Here is a 17863-nt window from a genome sequence, read left to right as displayed (position 1 = left end):
GCAAGGAGCACAATCAAGCTGCTTTTCAATGGTGGTTATTTCCTGATCTGTTGGCTTCACCGTATGTCAATAATAAGAAAACCTGCATTTTACAACAGCCGCAGAGATTGAGACACCCTGGGCATGTGCATTGGGGGAGGGCTGTCTTTGTTTTTGCAGGCCGGAAGAGAAAGGGCAGAGGAAACCCGTGCTCCTGGAGCTGAGTTTGCCTAACTCCTCCCATCCACACCTGTCCCTTTCTTTAGTGTGAGAGTGTTCCCATGGCAACCAGGCGACAATAGCCAACCCCCTCCTCCAACAGGTGGGTTCCATTAGGAATTGAAAGATGGAGAGGGGATGAATGTCGTGTTTCTTTTAATTAAAAAGAAAATACAGCCTGACCAGGTTGCGGCGCAGTGGATAGAGTGTCGGATGCGGAGGACCCAGGTTCGAGACCCCGAGGTCGCCAGCTTGAGCGCGGGCTCATCTGGTTTGAACAAGACTCACCAGCTTGGACCCAAGATCGCTGGCTCGAGCAAGGGGTTGCTCGGTCTGCTGACAGCCCATGGTCAAGGCACATATTGTTATAAAGTATTGTACCTCATTTCTGTGGGCTCATGTAGAGACACCAAGTCCAATATGAATTTTGAGGAGTTTTATTATGAAAAGCCAGTGGCATATATGGGGCAACCCTCCTACCCAAATCATGCAGCCCTAATTACCTCTCAGAGGCTGCTTATATACTCTGTGACCACATACAGGTAGGGGAGGCATAGCATCATGACACAAGCTTACTATTACATACAGGTGGGGATTCACAAGACATACATTTCACAGATTCCTCCAATGTCTCTCCCCTCCCTCCATTGCCTAGGGGCGTGCTATTCTTAGGATTCAAAGAGAGGGAGAAAGAAAGCAATATACAAATTCTATCTCCTATTGAAAGAACAAGGAAGTTCTTTAAATACCTTACTACAATATGAGAAAGCAATCAATGAACAACTAAGGTGTCGCAACAAAAACTGATGATTGATGCTTCTCATCTCTCTCCGTTCCTGTCTATCTGTCCCTATCTGTCCCTCTCTCTGACTCTCTCTCTGTCTCTGTAAAAAACAAAACAAAACAAAACACTTAACAAAGAAAATACATAGCTTTAGCTTCATCTACATTATAAGATATTTCAGGAGAAATTGTAGACGTCCCATATTTGCCCATCTCTAACACAACGGCCATTTTTTTTCTCTCCAGGAGCCATGCTTTTACTTACTTGTTCAAGGGGCATTTTCATTTTCTCCCACTCCAAGCTCATGGTGCACAGTTGTGCGTACTGGGCATGGGCAGAGTAAGTGGTAACCATTCAGTTAGCATCCTATTCAAACCTTCCTGGCTGGGTTTTGATGGCTTTGCTAGTGCTGTCATGGAGGGGGGGCAGGGTGAGTGCTTCTTACCTACAGCTGTTGAATACAATGGAGGCAGCCAGAGGCGAGGAAGAATGTCACGAAAGAGGGCCAGGTCCAAACATGCCATGGTCAAGCACATGCCAGGTCTGAGGGAGGGGCTGAGAGCACAGCCAAGTCACTGTGGGTGGCAAAGGTGGCCACCGCACTAGACAGGAGCCCCCAGCCAGCTACTCTTATGTTATATTTAGCTGCTGCCGCCCAGGAAAACAGGGGCACAGGGCATAGGGCAGATGCACCATACACTGCTTAAGTGGTCTTGGCATTGGGCATGTTGATGATTTCTCATTTTGGAGGCATTATTTAAAGATGCTTCAATAAAGAAAATAAGAGGGGAGGGGAAGCTGTTACAGAATAAAAGATACTTAAAAGCACAGTGAGCAAACACAGCGCCTCCCCTCATTTGCATCCCATCTCCAACCAATCAACTCTAAAAGTTTGAACATTAACGTTATCTGAAGACATTTGGGAACATTTGAACATGGGTTGTGAATGAAAAGATATTAAATAATTATTAATTTGAGGAGTACGGCGATATCATTAGAATTTTTTGAAAATTCTTATCTGCTAGAGGAAAACAATTGAAGTATTTATGAACAAAATGAAATAATCTAGGATTTGCTTTACAATACTAAAAAAAAGTGTGTGTGTGTCTGTGTGAGTGTTGGGGGCAGGGGAGGGGTGGCTAGATGTTGGCTGTGAGCTGATAGCTGTGGAAGCAGGGGGATGACACATGGACTCATTATCCTATTCTCTTTCCTTTTGTGTAGGTCTGACAGTTTCCTTAACAAAATGGTAAAAAGTACTCCAACCAATATATTCTTGTTCCTGGCTTTTTCCACTCCCTTTGCATTGTTTTCTGAGGATGAATTCCCAGGGGTGGGATTACCAGATCTAGCTCCCTGACACATGCAGTCAGAATTGCTCTTCAATAGGGACAGTGCTGGTTTAGGTGGCTGGGAGCGTGGGGGCTGGGTTGGCTTTGTGTGCTTCCTTGCTGGGCAGCCTTGTGAGCCCTTTTTAAATCCTCTTTCTTTCTTTCTTTCTTTCTTTCTTTCTCTCTCTCTCTCTCTTTCTCTCTCCCCCTTCCTTCCTTCTTTCCTTCCTTCCTTCCTTCCTTCCTTCCTTCCTTCCTTCCTTCCTTCCTTCCTCTCTTTCTCTCTCTCTCTCTCTTTGTTTTTAGAGAGAGAGAGAGGCAGTGAGAAAGACAGAGAGACAGGAACATTGAGCTGTTCCTGTATGTGCCCTGACTGGGGATCGAACCAGCAACCTCCAGCACTTTGGGACAGTGCTCCAACAAACTGAGCTATCCAGCCAAGGCTTATTTTAATTTTCAACTTTCACTAATTCAATAGGTGTAAAATACCATCATTTAATTATTTCGTTTTCAGCTCTTTGATTATGGAGGAGGGGAGACACTTGCCCCTGGTTAGCCACTAACCGCATTTCCTCCTGGCCCCTGGCCTTTCGCACAGTCACCTCTAAGGTCTTTGGTATTGATATTTCCAAATATCTGCTAAAGCTCCCACTAAGTTTCCACCAGATTTCCTATGAAAGGACTGCCTGTAGTCAGATCTTTAATTTGTCTAAAGTTTAACTGAGTCTATGTTATAGAGTGTAGATTAATTTTTCCCCCAAATTGATAACTCAACATCATTTTGTAAATTACTTTTCACTTTACCACCATTTGGACTTGATTATTGTGTGAAAGATGAACTCCTTTTCCGTCTGATGGGAGTCTGACTCACGGCGCTGGGTCCTTCATCCAGCCTCATCTTTATTTGGAGCTGGCACTGTCCCCATTGCAGTAGAGTGTGTCCTGGCTTTACCCCCAGGCCTGTCAGACCCTGCTGTGGCTCCTTAACCTCCCCATGGTCCCTAGTATCCTGGGCCTGCAGCTAGGAAACTGGGTCTGGATTCTAGTCTTGTCACCAACTCTGCGTCTTTACACAGGTCCCCCAGCCTCTCTGAAGATACAGTGTGTAACTTGTCACCCAGGTGAAATGTCTGGACTTCATAGGTGTTTAGCACATGCTTGCTTACTTTAGGATTTAAAACTGGTCCCTTACCTGACCTGTGGTGGTGCAGTGGATAAAGCGTCGACCTGGAAATGCTGAGGTCGCCGGTTCGAAACCCTGGGCTTGCCTGGTCAAGGCACATATGGGAGTTGATGCTTCCAGCTCCTCCCCCCTTCTCTCTCTCTGTCTCTCCTCTCTCTCTCTGTCTCTCCCTCTCCTCTCTAAAATGACTAAATAAAAAAAAAAAAAAAAAACAAAAACAACAAAAAAAACTGGTCCCTTGGGGTAAGTGAGCTTGCCACCTGGGTGGGCTTGCAGAGAGTTGAGGGTGACTCCTCCCTCCCTCCTGGCAAAGCTGAGAACACCCTAACAAGGGGCCTCTGCCGGCTTGGAGAGCCAGGAGGCGGTACTGGTGTTTGGTGCAGGGGCCTCTGCCGGCTTGGAGAGCCAGGAGGCGGTACTGGTGTTTGGTGCAGGGGCCTCTGCCGGCTTGGAGAGCCAGGAGACGGTACTGGTGTTTGGTGCAGGGGCCTCTGCCGGCTTGGAGAGCCAGGAGACGGTACTGGTGTTTGGTGCAGGGGCCTCTGCCGGCTTGGAGAGCCAGGAGGCGGTACTGGTGTTTGGTGCAGGGGCTTCTGCCGGCTTGGAGAGCCAGGAGGCGGTACTGGTGTTTGGTGCAGGGGCCTCTGCCGGCTTGGAGAGCCAGGAGACAGTACTGGTGTTTGGTGCAGGGGCCTCTGCCGGCTTGGAGAGCCAGGAGGTGGTACTGGTGTTCGGTGCAGGGCACCAAGGCACCTCAGACCCATGGGAGCCACAGCTGATCTTGGCCCTGTTTCCATGGTTACCACTTCAGGATGAGGTCATCTTCTGGCTCACAGGCTCTGCAGCACTCAGGTACTCTGCCAAGGAGGCACTCTGAAATGTGGCCATCCGTGTGTCTCCATGGGCAGAGGCGGGCGGGAGGCAACCGGCCACAGAAGGGGAGTGTAGCTGAGCAGGACCAGAGAAACAAGCTTGTCCAGCCAGGGTCAGGGAGTATGTCAGTTCCGGTCTCCAAGACGCAGACACCAAGATGGTATGAGCTATTCAAGAGGCTTCAGGGGCAGTGGGGGGCCTTGGCGAGCGAGGGCCGGTGGTGGGAGCAGGAGCACAACCATGGCAGGGGTGTGAGGCTTTGCCAACCCCTGGGAAAGGAGAGCGAGCGGGAGGACCAGGAGGAAAAGCCTCAGACCGCAGTGCAGCCTGGGGCTCCCCTGGCCATACCTGTGGGGAGCTCCAGAGTCCAGACTGCTGTGGGGCCCTGGCCAGCCCGGATCAGCAACTCCAGTCCCCGCTGGGCTTGGTCCTCAGCCTCCGTGTGAAGCTGCACTGGATCCTGAAGGCACAGGAGCTGCAAGCTCTGAGCCCACCACATTCTTCCCAGCAGACCCTCTGCTGGAGGGAGCGTGAGCTGCCTCTCGTCCACCACATGGCCTTCGGGGGTCCCTGCCTCTGCCTGCATCCTGACATGCTGGAGGTTGGCATTAGAGTATTTTTAAGCACAGGGAAGGCTGTCACCCCTCCTGACGCTCTTATTCCTGTTCAGGGAGAAAGCTGGTGGCCACGGTGATGGCTCGCAGGACACTATTGGATGGAGGGCCCTGGGGCTGTGCTGGGAGGCCGGGGCACAAGGCTCACGGAGAAGAGGATCTGCCAGTGTTTGCCTGGGATGGGGGGTTGGGGGTGGGAGACATGGGAGTTGTGGGCAAAGAGGTGCTGTGTGCCCAGGTGGGGGCGCTTTTGTGGGAGGTGCACGTGAAGGGAGGTCTCCTGAGTGCTGGGCTGGGAATATCGTAGAATTTGTATGGGAGGAGGCAGAGGACCATGAAGCAGGATCTAGAGAGGGGAACCAGGTGGGCAAGTGTGTGTGGTCCGTGGTGGGAGGCAGCTGGGCAGGAAGGGCAGAGCCAGAGAACGGAGAGGAGGGCATTCAGGAGGTAAGAAGGGGCCGTGGGGAAGAGTCCAAAAGAATTCAGGAAAAGAGTTAATGAGCATTTGTAGTGTGCTTACTGGCAACTAATCATGAAGAATAAAGACATGTTTTCTTGTGTGACTCCCTCCGTTGGCCTCTGACTCATCTTGGGCGGTCCCTGGTTCACTTCGTGCGGGTCGCGTGGGTCTCGCTCTTCAGAATGCTCAGAGCCTTCTCCTTTGCTGTTCTCTCTGCCCAGAACAGTCTTCTCCTGTGAGCCTCTGCTCATCCTTCAGGCTTTAGACCCAAAGTCCTCTTCTCTCTGATCACCCCTCTAAGGAGCTCCACCAAACAGTCTTTGTAACACTTATCACAACCTCCAGTTATCCTGATAATTTTTGGTTGTTTGTTTACTAGTTTCTGATCTGCCTCTCCCCACAGGCATAGCGACTCCAAGACGGCAGGGACTTTGCCCGGTTCATGACTGTGGCCCCAGCCCCCAGTCATGCCTGACATAGTAAGTGCTCCATAGATCTTCAAGGAGTGAGCAAGAGCTGAATATCTTTAGACCCTTCCCCGTGGCGGTAGGGGATTGCCCACTTAACTTTCTATGAAGAAGCAGAGAGTCCTGCTCCGCAACAAGGTGGTGGGGAATGTGGATTTTCACAGCACTGTGTGGTGAGGACCAGGGGTATACACTTCCCGGCCGAGTAGCCTTGAACAGGTCAGCTGCCTCTCTGGGCCCCAACTCGATCATTAAATGAAGCAGAGAAAAGAACAGCCCCTCCCGTGGGCCATGCGAGAGGGAAAGACAACACCATTGAAAACACCCTGCGCGGGGCTGGCTCCCGACAAGGGTCCCTCCTCCCTACCCCGTGCCCTGCCCAGTCCACAGATGTCCCAGTGCCCTGCCCACGACAGCTGACTCTCTGCCGAAAACCTGTAGGCCTCTGTGTCGGGCTGGGAGGAGGCCTGAGCACGCGGGTCTTCCGCAGAGTGGGAGGGAGGTGTGTGAAGGAGTTTTGGGACGTCACTCACAATGAAAAGTGATCCAATCCCATTCCAGGTTGGCAGGAGGCTTCCTGGAGCCTGGCTAAGTGGGTCTGGCACAGTGCTCAGCCTTGCAGGTCTATTAGCATGCTCCCGGCATCTGAGGCCCTCGTGTGCGTGAGTCATTGGGGTAGGGAGCCAGGAAGCTGGGGCGGCCAGTGGCTGCTCATCAATTAACCTCCTCTCCATTTAATTAAGATGTAAAACATCACCCTGTGTGTCCATGAGAGGGGCTGCTGCCACCCCACGTCAGACACCAGCCAGGGCAAGAGGCAGCCCCCAAGTCACACTGCCTGTCTTCCTGCCCAGGCTGCAGCACCCCTCGTGGAGGCTGTCCGTCTGCACGCTGCCAGCGACATGCAGCTCACTACCTACGTCTTTCTGCTGACCGAGGCGGGCCAGGCAGGAAGAATGACTGGGCGTGCTGCCTGGGGTTAGACTACTTGTATAACCTTGGCCAAGTCCTAGCCTCTCAGTCCCTCGACTTCTTCATCTACAGGTGGAAGGACAGGAATAGTATCTGTGGGTTATTTTGAGGACTGAGTTCATGTACACAGGGCATTTAGGCCAGAGGCCAGAATGTAGACACCCTCCCTGCACTGGCAGCGGCCATGCCCTCCTGCCTCTCACCTCTCCGTCTCAGCCCCTCCTCTGGCAGTCCGCTCCACCCAGCCCTCGGCCCGGAGGCCCTGTGCCTGGGCCTCAGGCGACCTCTAGACCACACATGAGATGCTTACGCTTTGGACTGGGCAGTCTGAGGACAAAGCCCAGTTCAATTCACTTCCTTGTTCTCCAGTGCCCGTCGTAAGCCTTTAAATAAGCACAGTGAAAGCAGGTTTCCTGGATGGATGGATGAGTGAATAAATTCTTCGTCCTTGGACTTTTTCGGGCCTTACAGAGTAAGATAAAGGGAGATGATGTGCTAGAAAATTGCCTTTTTTCTAGGGCAGATTCACTTTGGGTTCCAGTTTCCTCAGGAGGTTCTTTACCTCTCTGAGCCTCAGTGTTCTCATCTGCAGAATAGGTGCCACACAGGAACCCTCAGGCCCCTGCTCCACACCCGGGTTTTACTTCCTCCTTATTCTGTGGGAAAGGCAGCTATGGTCTCTGCACAGGTGGAAAAGCATCCCTTCCCCATGAACTGCCCATGAAACATCGACAGGGTCTTCTGGGGGCTCTGGGGAGCCAGCCCTGGCACTGGACACCCCTTCTCCGCTTCCTGCCTTGAACTGGAGTGTGAGGTCAGAGGCCTTCACTGCGGGGACACAGGCTGGTCTGCTGCGGATGGCAGGGCTGTGAGGTGGAAAGAGCAGCGCAGCAGAGCTGGGCGCTGCTATCTCGGACCCCTCACTGCAGGACAGCGCCCTCTGCAGGCGTGAGCGTCTGTGCAGGGCTGTCTCCCGAGTGCGAGGACGGCTCTGACACAGAGTGCCCAGCCACCGCGGCCTGCACAGAGCGAAGACTCTGTGAACACGTGCTGGTTCACAGCCAGCCGGACGCGCCGTCTTAGTGACCTGCATGGCAAAGCTTCGCTCTGTCAGAACTGGCCACAGAATATATACCACAGCCACAGACTGCCCTCCCGGACCGGGCCAGAACCCATCAGTGCAAGGTGCCCCAGGACAGGGAGAGCAGAGTGAGCTGTGGACCCAAGAGCGGTCACGTCCCGCTTGGCCAGGGGAAGTTCTGTCGCAGCCTTGGCCTGTGAGCTGACCCTGGCAAATGGGCATGACCTTGTCACAAGGAAATAAGAGGCATGGACATCCAGATGGAGGGGTCATAGGTGAGGAAGCCCAAGGCAATGCCTCCTCTGACCCTGCACGTGGGGTACGAAAGGAATATGGGGGATTGAGCAGGAGAGTTAGGCTGGTGTGGCAGCAACCTCGAAGTCAGGCTTCATTCTGTACACTAGCATCCCCCACCCTCCTGTCACTGTCTGTGCGTTTGGTCACGGTCTCAGACCATGCATGCTTTCATTTACTTCATATGCTCCTTCAATTCAGTTAGTTAGTTAGTTAGTTTGTTTGTTTATTTATTTATTTATTTATTTTTCTGAAGTGAGAAGTGGGGAGGCAGAGAGACAGACTCCCACATGCACCTGACCAGGATCCACCCGGCATGTCCACCAGGGGGCGATGCTCTGCCCATCTGGGGCGTCGCTCTGTTGCATCAAGAGCCATTCTAGCGCCTTAGGCAGAGGCCACCAAATCATCCTCAGCATCCGGACCAACTTTGCTCCAATGGAGCCTTGGCTGCAGGAGGGGAAGAGAGAGATGGAGAAAAAGGAGAGGGGGGGAAGGGTGGAGAAGCAGATGGATGGGCGCTTCTCCTGTGTACCCTGGCAGGGAATCAAACTTGCAACTTCCACACGCCAGGCTGTTTCAATTCACTTTTAAAAACTTAAACAAATGTGTCTGTGCAGAGGCAGATATAGTGGTGGGCACACTGGGCTCACCCCTGGGCCCTAACTTCCGAAGGGCCCTACAAAACCCTAACTTTACACTTTTTTTTCTAATGACACCAAGTTTGGTTTCATATGTGCAGTTTTCACATTAATAGTACATAATATTTTTTATTTATTTAAAAATATGATTAATATCTATTTTTATTTCCTCCCCCCTCTCTCTTTTTTAAGGGGCCCAATATTTTCTTCTGCACCCGGGGCCTCATCCGACCTTAATCTGCCTCTGTGTCTGTGAATCCCCACAAAAAGCTGGACAGCTAGTTCTTCTTGCTGTCACAAGAAGGGAAGTGTAAAGTGAGCAGGTCAGGCACCCACAGCGGAGGTCCAGCCTGGCCAGCACATCCAGCGGCCGAGGAAGGCGGAGGCCTGGGGCCTGCATGCTGTGTTATAAAGGGAGAAGACCGACGGTAAAGACAGTGGAGACGCAAACAGAGACTTTCTGAGGTATGCAATTCGTGGGATTAAGAAAGAATTAAAGGGGCCTTGATGTCCTCATGTCACAATGCCTGACTTCACGCCGACGGAAGCGAGATCAATGGCAGAGCATCTGAGGACTGTGAGGCCACGCAGGTTCTGAGCAAGAAGAAAATGTAATCAGTGAGGGCATCACTGAGGTTGACATGAGTTTATCTGATTGCAGGGCAGCGGTTTTCAACCAGTGTGCCGCAAGAATTTTTAAAACATGCCATACCTGACGATTTAGTCAGGGGCACTGACCTCTCTTAGATTGTCAAATAAAAAAAAGACAACAGCTATAACAATAGCCTCTGGTGTTAATGAGTTAAAAAAATATATATATATATACACACACACACACACACACACAATATTTTTTTTTTGTCAGATTGGCAAAAAAGATTTTTGATGTACCGCAGAATTTTAGTAATTAGTTTATTGTGCCATGAGATGAAAAAGTTGAAAATCATTGATCTAGGGCAAATGGAGACACGAGGTTCTTCCAAAAGGGCGAGGACCCTACCGGGGAGCAGGAACTGGGGCGGGGGGACTTCCAAAGCAGTGTCTCTGCCCTTTCTGCCAGCCAGTAGCTGGGCTCTGCCTCCGCAGCTGGGGGCCAGGGTCTGCTTTCACTGTGACTCCCTTCTCCCTGAACGGACTCATCCTCAGATGGGCAGAAGACGTCCACACCCGGGTCACAGAAATGAAGAATGTGATGGGGAGAGGGCACTGGACACATCCCAGAATTCCATTCCCAGATTGTGTCCTCAGGAACCACCGCTCCCAGAACCAATGTTCTTCCAGCCTTCCCAACAGCAAGGGCACAGATGCAGATGGACAAGTGTGCGCCCATCTTTTGAAGGGTGGATTGGAGGGCTGGAACCCAGGAGCTGGAGATCCGCCCCAGGAAAATTCTAGGCTGGACCATGACTTGCACAGTTTGGAGAACATTTAAAAGAAAAACATTGATCACCAGGAGTTCATGGAGTCACTAAGAACACTTCTTTTTTTTTTCTGTTTTTTTAATTTAGAAAATTAAATTACACAGGGTGACATTGACCAATAAGAGTATATAGGTTTCAGGTTAATGTTTCTATAGCATTTGGACTGTTGATTATATTGCATACCCATCACCCAAAGTCAAATCATTTTCTGTCACCTTATATTTGTTTCTATGTACACCCAGCCCACCCACCTCCTCCCCCACGTCCCCACACCCCCCTCCCCCTGGTAACCATTTCACTTTTATCTGTGTCCATGAGTCTCAGTTTTATATCTCACTTATGTCTGAAATCATATAGTTTTGATGCAAACCATTATCATTGGCTGTAAGTAGACTGTACTCGTCACGTAAACACAAGGAGAGTGAACAGTGCTGCTCACTCACTGATAGCTTTGGTTGCTACCAACCCCCAGTTACTATACTCTTCTGTGGATTAAAAAGAGCTTTCTTTACTAAGAAAAGAAGAGACATTTTAAGACAACAGCTATATCACATAAGATTATCGTGGGCAATCAGAAGGAAAAGAGAGCTGTTAGTTTATGACCATTTATTTTTATTTATTTTTTATTGAGGTATAATTGACATATAACATTATATTCCTTTTGATATAATGATTCAATATCTTTACACATTGTGGACCCATCATCATGATAAGTTACTGTCACTTTGTATAGTCACGAAAAATTTTTCTTACAATGAGATCTTTTAAGATTTTCTCTTTTAACAACTTTCAAATATACAATGCAGTATTGTTAATAATAGCCACCATGCTGTACATTACATTCCCATAACTTATTTATTTTCTAACCGGAAGTTTGTAACTTTTGAGTCTCTTCACCCATTTCTCCCACCCAACACCCCTGCCTCTGTATAATGATTTTATAAACATTTTTGTGGGATAAACTCTGGCTAATACAATAACACAAGAAACTGACATGGGAGGTTCTGTATACAAGCAGACAAAATGATCATTAATTAATGTGTGTACAATTAAATCCCTCTAACTAAATAGAAAATTCATTGCCGTTTAAGGAGCTTTGTAAGTAGCTAAATGAAAGATAATTATACCCAAGCAAATTGCTTCCCTATAAATGTAAGTGACCAGTAATTGTGATAGACACAGAGTGTGTCATTTAGGGCCCCTTTCAGATAAAGACCTGCTTCACATGCTGGGAGTGTGGTCAGCAGATAACCTTCAGACGGTAGCCTGTCAGGACAGAGCGCCAGCCTGACCAAGGACACACCTTCCCAAGGCGATACTCATTCAGTGATGGGGGGGTGGGGGTGGCAGGGGTCAAAGCCACTGGGACAGCTCTGATGGGCTCCCCATGAGCCCAGTGTCCCAGCTCACTCTCCTTCTCTGCCCAGTCCTGTCTCCCTACCCTCTCTTTCATGGTATTAACTCCAGGAATCCGATTCCTGGAGAGCACAGCACGAAACCAGGATCCTATGGAAACATGTCCTATTCACAATAGCAAAAAAAAAAAAAAAGCATAAAATTGTGAAGATTAAAACCTTACATGGCTTTCATGAGGAAAATTTAAAAGCAAGGCAGAAAGTCCTGACTCAGAACTATGAGCTACAAAATTAACTAGAGTCTCCTCTTTCTGTGCTAAAATCATACCGGAAATGAGAAGAAAGCATGATCCCCCTTGCAAATAAGCGGACTTTGTGGTAGACTTGAAACTGTGAGGACTCCCCGAAAGGCAGGAGAGTGGGATTTCCATGGCAGAGAAGACTGCTGCCTGGGGGAGGGCTCTTTGCCAGCACAGAGGAGTACAAGCAGGCTGGCAGGCACACGAGGAACACCAGTGCCAGCTCGACAAAGGGAGAACCACAGCCCAGGGAGAACAGCCTAAACGACTCGTCTTTGGGGGTTTCTAAGAGCTAGCATTGAACACCCACGTGAGCACGGTCACCGGTGTTACCAGAGATGAAGACAACCGCTTCGCTATAGAACAAAGACTGAGGGTTAAGAAAAAGAACCAACTAGAGATTGTGGAAATGAAATATATAATATTTCAGGTAAAAGACTAAAAGATGGGGAACGGTGCAGCACAAACAGTAAAGAAGTGGGGAGTATAAACGAACAGTAAGGGAGATTGAATCTGGAACCTTCAATATCTACCCAGTGGGGTTCCACCATGGAAAAAAAAGAACTAGATAGAAAACAGTATTTTCAAAAATAAAACTGCTGAATGTGAGATAGATTAATCCTCAGATTGCAAAAACACACGGAGTACAGAGGAGAGCAAACCACCAGAATGCAAAAAGTAGACCCAGCGAGTAAAATTTCCTCACACCAAGGATTAAGACTCAACCCAAATAGTACCAGCAAAACTCATGGATTATCTACAAAAAAAAAAAAAAATGAGCTTCAGATTAAATCAGCAATAGAGAGAAGGTAGGAAGATAAAAGAAAGGATGTCTTCCAAGTTCTGAGACACAGGAACTCTACACCTTGGGTCTGTAACTAGCCACTCTGTGAACAACAGCTGAGGCGAGTGAAGATGTTTCTGTATATAGACATATTCCAAAGAGTTTACGACTCTCAGAAACCTCACTGGAAGAAACCATCCAGCAGGTGCCTTGGCTGGATAGCCCAGCTGGTTAAAGCGTTATCCCGATACACCAAAGTTGCAGGTTTGATCCCCGGTCAAGATACATACAAGAATCAACCAATGAATGCATACATAAGTGGAATGACAAATCAATCTTTCTCTCTCTCTCAGATCAATAAACAAGCAAACAAACAAACAAACAAACAAAAAAACGATACACAGATTTTCCAGTAATTAATTATAAGAAATCCAGGAGGAACCTGTGGAAGACCGGAAGCCACGGTAAATGGAGATGTACATTAAGGGTGTTCCGTTTACAGACATATTGATTAAAAATAGTCTGGGGATATATGGGAAGAGCAGAGAGGGGTAAAATGATGCCAAGAAAACGCTGAGGAGGAATAGTGATATCGATTCATTCAATTAAGGGTAACAAATGTGAATGGATTACACATGTTTATTAAAAGGTAAAGACTGACAGGTAAATATTAATAGGAGAAGGGTATAATAGCAGTTGCATAAGACAAAATAGAATGCAAGACACAAGCATTTGAAAGTAAAACAACAATGGATTAGTCATGTCCCAGAAGGAAATGAAGGTCTAACAGAAGAGTGCTGAATGAAATCCAAATTTATGTACAGAGGTATTGACAGGGCTGGAGGAACTAGAGGTGGTGAGGCTCCCAGGGCCCAGCCCAGGTCTGCAGAGGAGGGGAACGGGCAATGTTTCCAGGACACAGGGGCAGGCTGGGCTGCAGGAACTGGAGGTGGTGAGGCTCCCAGGGCTCAGCCCAGGTCTGCAGAGGAGGGGAAAGGGCAATATTTCCAGGACTCAGGACAGGCTGGGCTGCAGGAGAAGGGCAACTGTATGCTCTTTGATAAGGGATGTAGCCAGTGGCCAGCTCACAGCACGAGTGGGGACGGGTCAGGGCGGGGCTGGGGAAGGCGGAACCTAAGTCCCCCTCCTGCCCTCCGGTCTCTGGAAACTGGGGTGAGCAGGGGTTTGGGCAGATGCAGTCCATAGAACCAGCCTCCGAGGCACCGAGTAGGACCCAGAAGGGAGGGAGGGCCTGGAGGGGCAAGCAGAAATTATCTCTGAGCTGTGCATGTTATACTGACCATAGAGAAAATATCTATATCAAGCAAAGTGCTCAGTGTATTCAATAACAAAGTTGAAAATACATAAAGCAAAAAAATAAAATAAAAATGAATAAATAATGATAAGGAGACAGGAGACAATCTATATAGCTCTCACCAGCAGGTCACATGGGAATGATAACATCGGGAATCTTTCTGATATAATCAAATCAATGTCAATTAAAACAATAAAGGGGAGATGACGTCAGAGTAATGGCAGGGTAGGAAGCGCTACCGATAAATCTCCCCCAAAACTCAACAAGATCTTCAACCAGAAACAGAAAAACCTATACTTGGAGCTTCCAGATGCTTCGCAATACACCCAAAGGTATGATTGAGTGAAAAATTGGCTAAATATATAACCAAACCCCGAAGGAAATAGGGAGTAAGAAATGCTCCGCCTTCCTCACTAACCTAAACAGGGCGGCTTTCTCTGGTAACTGTGAATATAGAAACTGAGGTGGGCAAAGGGGGTGAATAGATCCAGGCCGTCGCGGCACAAACGGCCGAACCAGGCTGTGGCACGGAGATCCAAGCCGAGGAAAATCTGATCCTGTGGCAACCCGGGCAATACAAGCTAACACTCGCGCCAAACCCAAACAAAGAAAGACAAGCGGAGCGGCCATTTTACCCGGTCTCCTGGTTGGTGCTCAGTTAGTGGGTGAGAATTTCTTCCTAGGCCCCGAGAGTGGGTGCCCGTGTTGCCCCACGGAGAGGCAGGGTCAGAGGCCTTTCTGTGGGCCGAGGGCAGAGTCTCTGGGCAGCCCCAGTGCCCTGGGAAAGCCACGCACGGGAGGGAGTGAGAACTAATTCCAATGGTGGAGATTTTCCGTGCTGGAGAGTGTTTCACTCAGAGGGAAACGCAGCCGGCCTCATATCCTGGTTTGCGCGCGCAGATAAGGAGTGAGCAATTCCTCCGAGTGCCTCGGCAGTGCACGCCCGTGTTATCACACAGAGGGGCAGAGTCAGGGGCCTTTGTGTGGGCCAAAGCGGAATCTCGAGCCGCCCCAGCGCCTTGCAAAAGCCGCGCACGGGGACGGAGCGAGACTCAATTCCAACGCTGCAACTTTTCCCTGTGGTTGGGGGTTTCACTCAGAGCGTGAGACTGCTGGCCGGATATCCTGGTCGCAGACAGTGAGTGAGAGTTTCCTCCAAGCGCCCCGGAAGTGGGCGCCCGCTTGTGTTACCGGACAGAGTGGCAGAGCCAGAGGTCTTTGAGTGGGCAGAAAGCCCGCCTGATTATGCTAGCAGCTCTGACTGACTGAGCCTTACCCAGAGCCCTGTGCTGAGTGGAAATAGAGTGGGGAGTTGCCAGCTCTTTGAGCCTCTTACTATCCAGGCAGAGGCAGCAGAAACCCCATAGCTGGATTATCAGGCTACTAACTGAGGAAGGAAAGACTAGGAGAAAGGCTCCAGGAACACGGACTCTCTCACTGTCGGAGCCTATAAATGCTAATGAGCCTCGACTACCAACGAGACTAAAGCACAATACATGACATTGCCATAGAGACTTATCAACTGCAAACCTCTACCTGAGCGTGCCAAAGGGGTAGAACCCGGGGTACAGAGTCACCGACCAGGAAGAGGGAGAGAAAAGAAAAAGCAAGAAGATAACGTCTCAAAATCAAGAATAATCTGCAGACTTTATAACCTATCCCATTTTATTATATTTGTTCATTTGTTTCTCTTATCTTCATTCTTGATACTTTTTTTTCCTCCTCCAATTTGGCTGATTAACTCTCTACCGGTCTTACTCTCTCCTCTCCTTGAAGTACACTACCCATAAGTGTTACATCTCCCATTATCTTTTCTCTTCTCTTCCTTTCTCTCTATGAGGGTTGCACTCCAAAACCCTTAACTCTCTCTCTCTCTCTCTCCTTTCTTTTTTCTTCTTTTAGTGGTTCCCTCTTTTTTTCTCTCTCTCTCTTTCTTTTCTCCCTCTATATTAGTTTCTTCCTTTCTCCTTTACATCTCCTCTCATTCAAACCTCAATAACAAACAAATTATCTTATCTGGGACTCAAACCTATGTTTGTGGCATTTTGGGGGGTTTTTACTTCACCTTTTTAACTCACTAGCAGTGCTCCCATCCCTGGCTCTCCATATTATCTAGTTCTTATTCCACTAAATACAATAGTAATTTTTTAATTTGTCCCCCCATTTTTCTGTTTTCCTCTTATTCCTCTCATCATAACTCTTAGACAACCAACACCTAAAAGCAAATCATTTTATTCTTGACCCAAATTTTTTCCTTATTTGCTTTTTGTGGGTCCATACGCTCTTTTTTTTTTCTTTTTTCTTTTTTTTTTCCTTTTTTTTTCTTTTCTTTTTTTTTTTTTTGTTTTTTTTTTGTTTTTTTGCCCCTTTATTACTTTTCCCCAATTCAGGCCCTCCATCACAGGCATTGTTTGTTATAATTCACAGTCCACCACAAGATTTTCTCAAGAAAGAGGGGAAGGGAAAGGAGAGGAAAAAAGGAGGGGGGGAATAATTTCCTTTTTTAAAAAAATTTTTATTTTATTTTATTGTTCTTTATTTCATTATTAATTTTTTTTAAAAAAAACAACTCTTCGATTTTTTTTTTTTTTTTTACTTTTTATTCTTTATTAAATCTCATTAATACTATCAACAAAACCACCCTCAGATGCCATTAAGGAAGAGAAAATCGAATATCATGGATACAAAAGAAAGAGAGGTAACACAGCTAGATGAGGAAAAATCTATGGAGAAAAAATTTAATATATTGGAAACCTTGGAGCTAAATGACAGAGAATTCAAGATAGAAATCCTAAAAATCCTCCGAGATATACAAGAAAACACAGAAAGGCAATTTAGGGAGCTCAGAAAAAAACTCAATGAACACAAAGAATATATGTCCAAGGAAATTGAAACTATAAAAACAAATCAAACAGAGATGAAAAACTCAATTCACGAGCTGAAAAACGAAGTAACAAGCTTAGCTAATAGAACAGGTCAGATAGAAGAAAGGATTAGTGAAATAGAAGACAAGCAACTTGAGGCACAACAGAGAGAAGAAGAAAGAGACTCAAAAATTAAAAAAAATGAGATAGCCCTACAAGAATTATCTGACTCCATCAAAAAGAATAACATAAGAATAATAGGTATATCAGAGGGAGAAGAGAGAGAAAATGGAATGGAGAACATACTCAAACAAATAATAGATGAGAACTTCCCAAGCCTGTGGAAAGAACTAAAGCCTCAAGTTCAAGAAGCAAACAGAACTCCAAGTTTTCTTAACCCCAACAAACCTACTCCAAGGCATATCATAATGAAATTGACACAAACCAACAGCAAAGAAAAAATTCTCAAGGCAGCCAGGGAAAAGAAGAATACAACATATAAAGGAAGGCCCATTAGATTATCATCAGATTTCTCAGCAGAAACTCTACAAGCTAGAAGAGAGTGGACCCCAATATTTAAAGTCCTGAAAGAGAGGAACTTTCAGCCACGAATACTATACCCATCAAAGCTATCCTTCAAATACGAAGGAGAAATAAAAACATTCACAGATACAGAAAAGATGAGGGAATTTATCATCAGAAAACCCCCATTCCAGGAATTACTAAAGGGGGTTCTCCAATCAGATACAAAGAACAAAAAAAAACCAGAGCCACAAGTAAAAGCTCCAAGAAGAACACAATAAAACCAAATTTAAACTGTGACAACAACAAAAAGAAAGAGGGGGAGAAGACGGAGATTAACAGTAGCAAAGGACGATGGAGTGCAAAAGTACTCACAAAATAGTTCGCTACAATGAACAGGGTAGG

Source organism: Saccopteryx bilineata, chromosome 11, assembly GCF_036850765.1.
Source record: "Saccopteryx bilineata isolate mSacBil1 chromosome 11, mSacBil1_pri_phased_curated, whole genome shotgun sequence".
Taxonomy (NCBI): Eukaryota; Metazoa; Chordata; class Mammalia; order Chiroptera; family Emballonuridae; genus Saccopteryx; species Saccopteryx bilineata.
Note: the sequence above shows the minus strand (reverse complement) of the source record.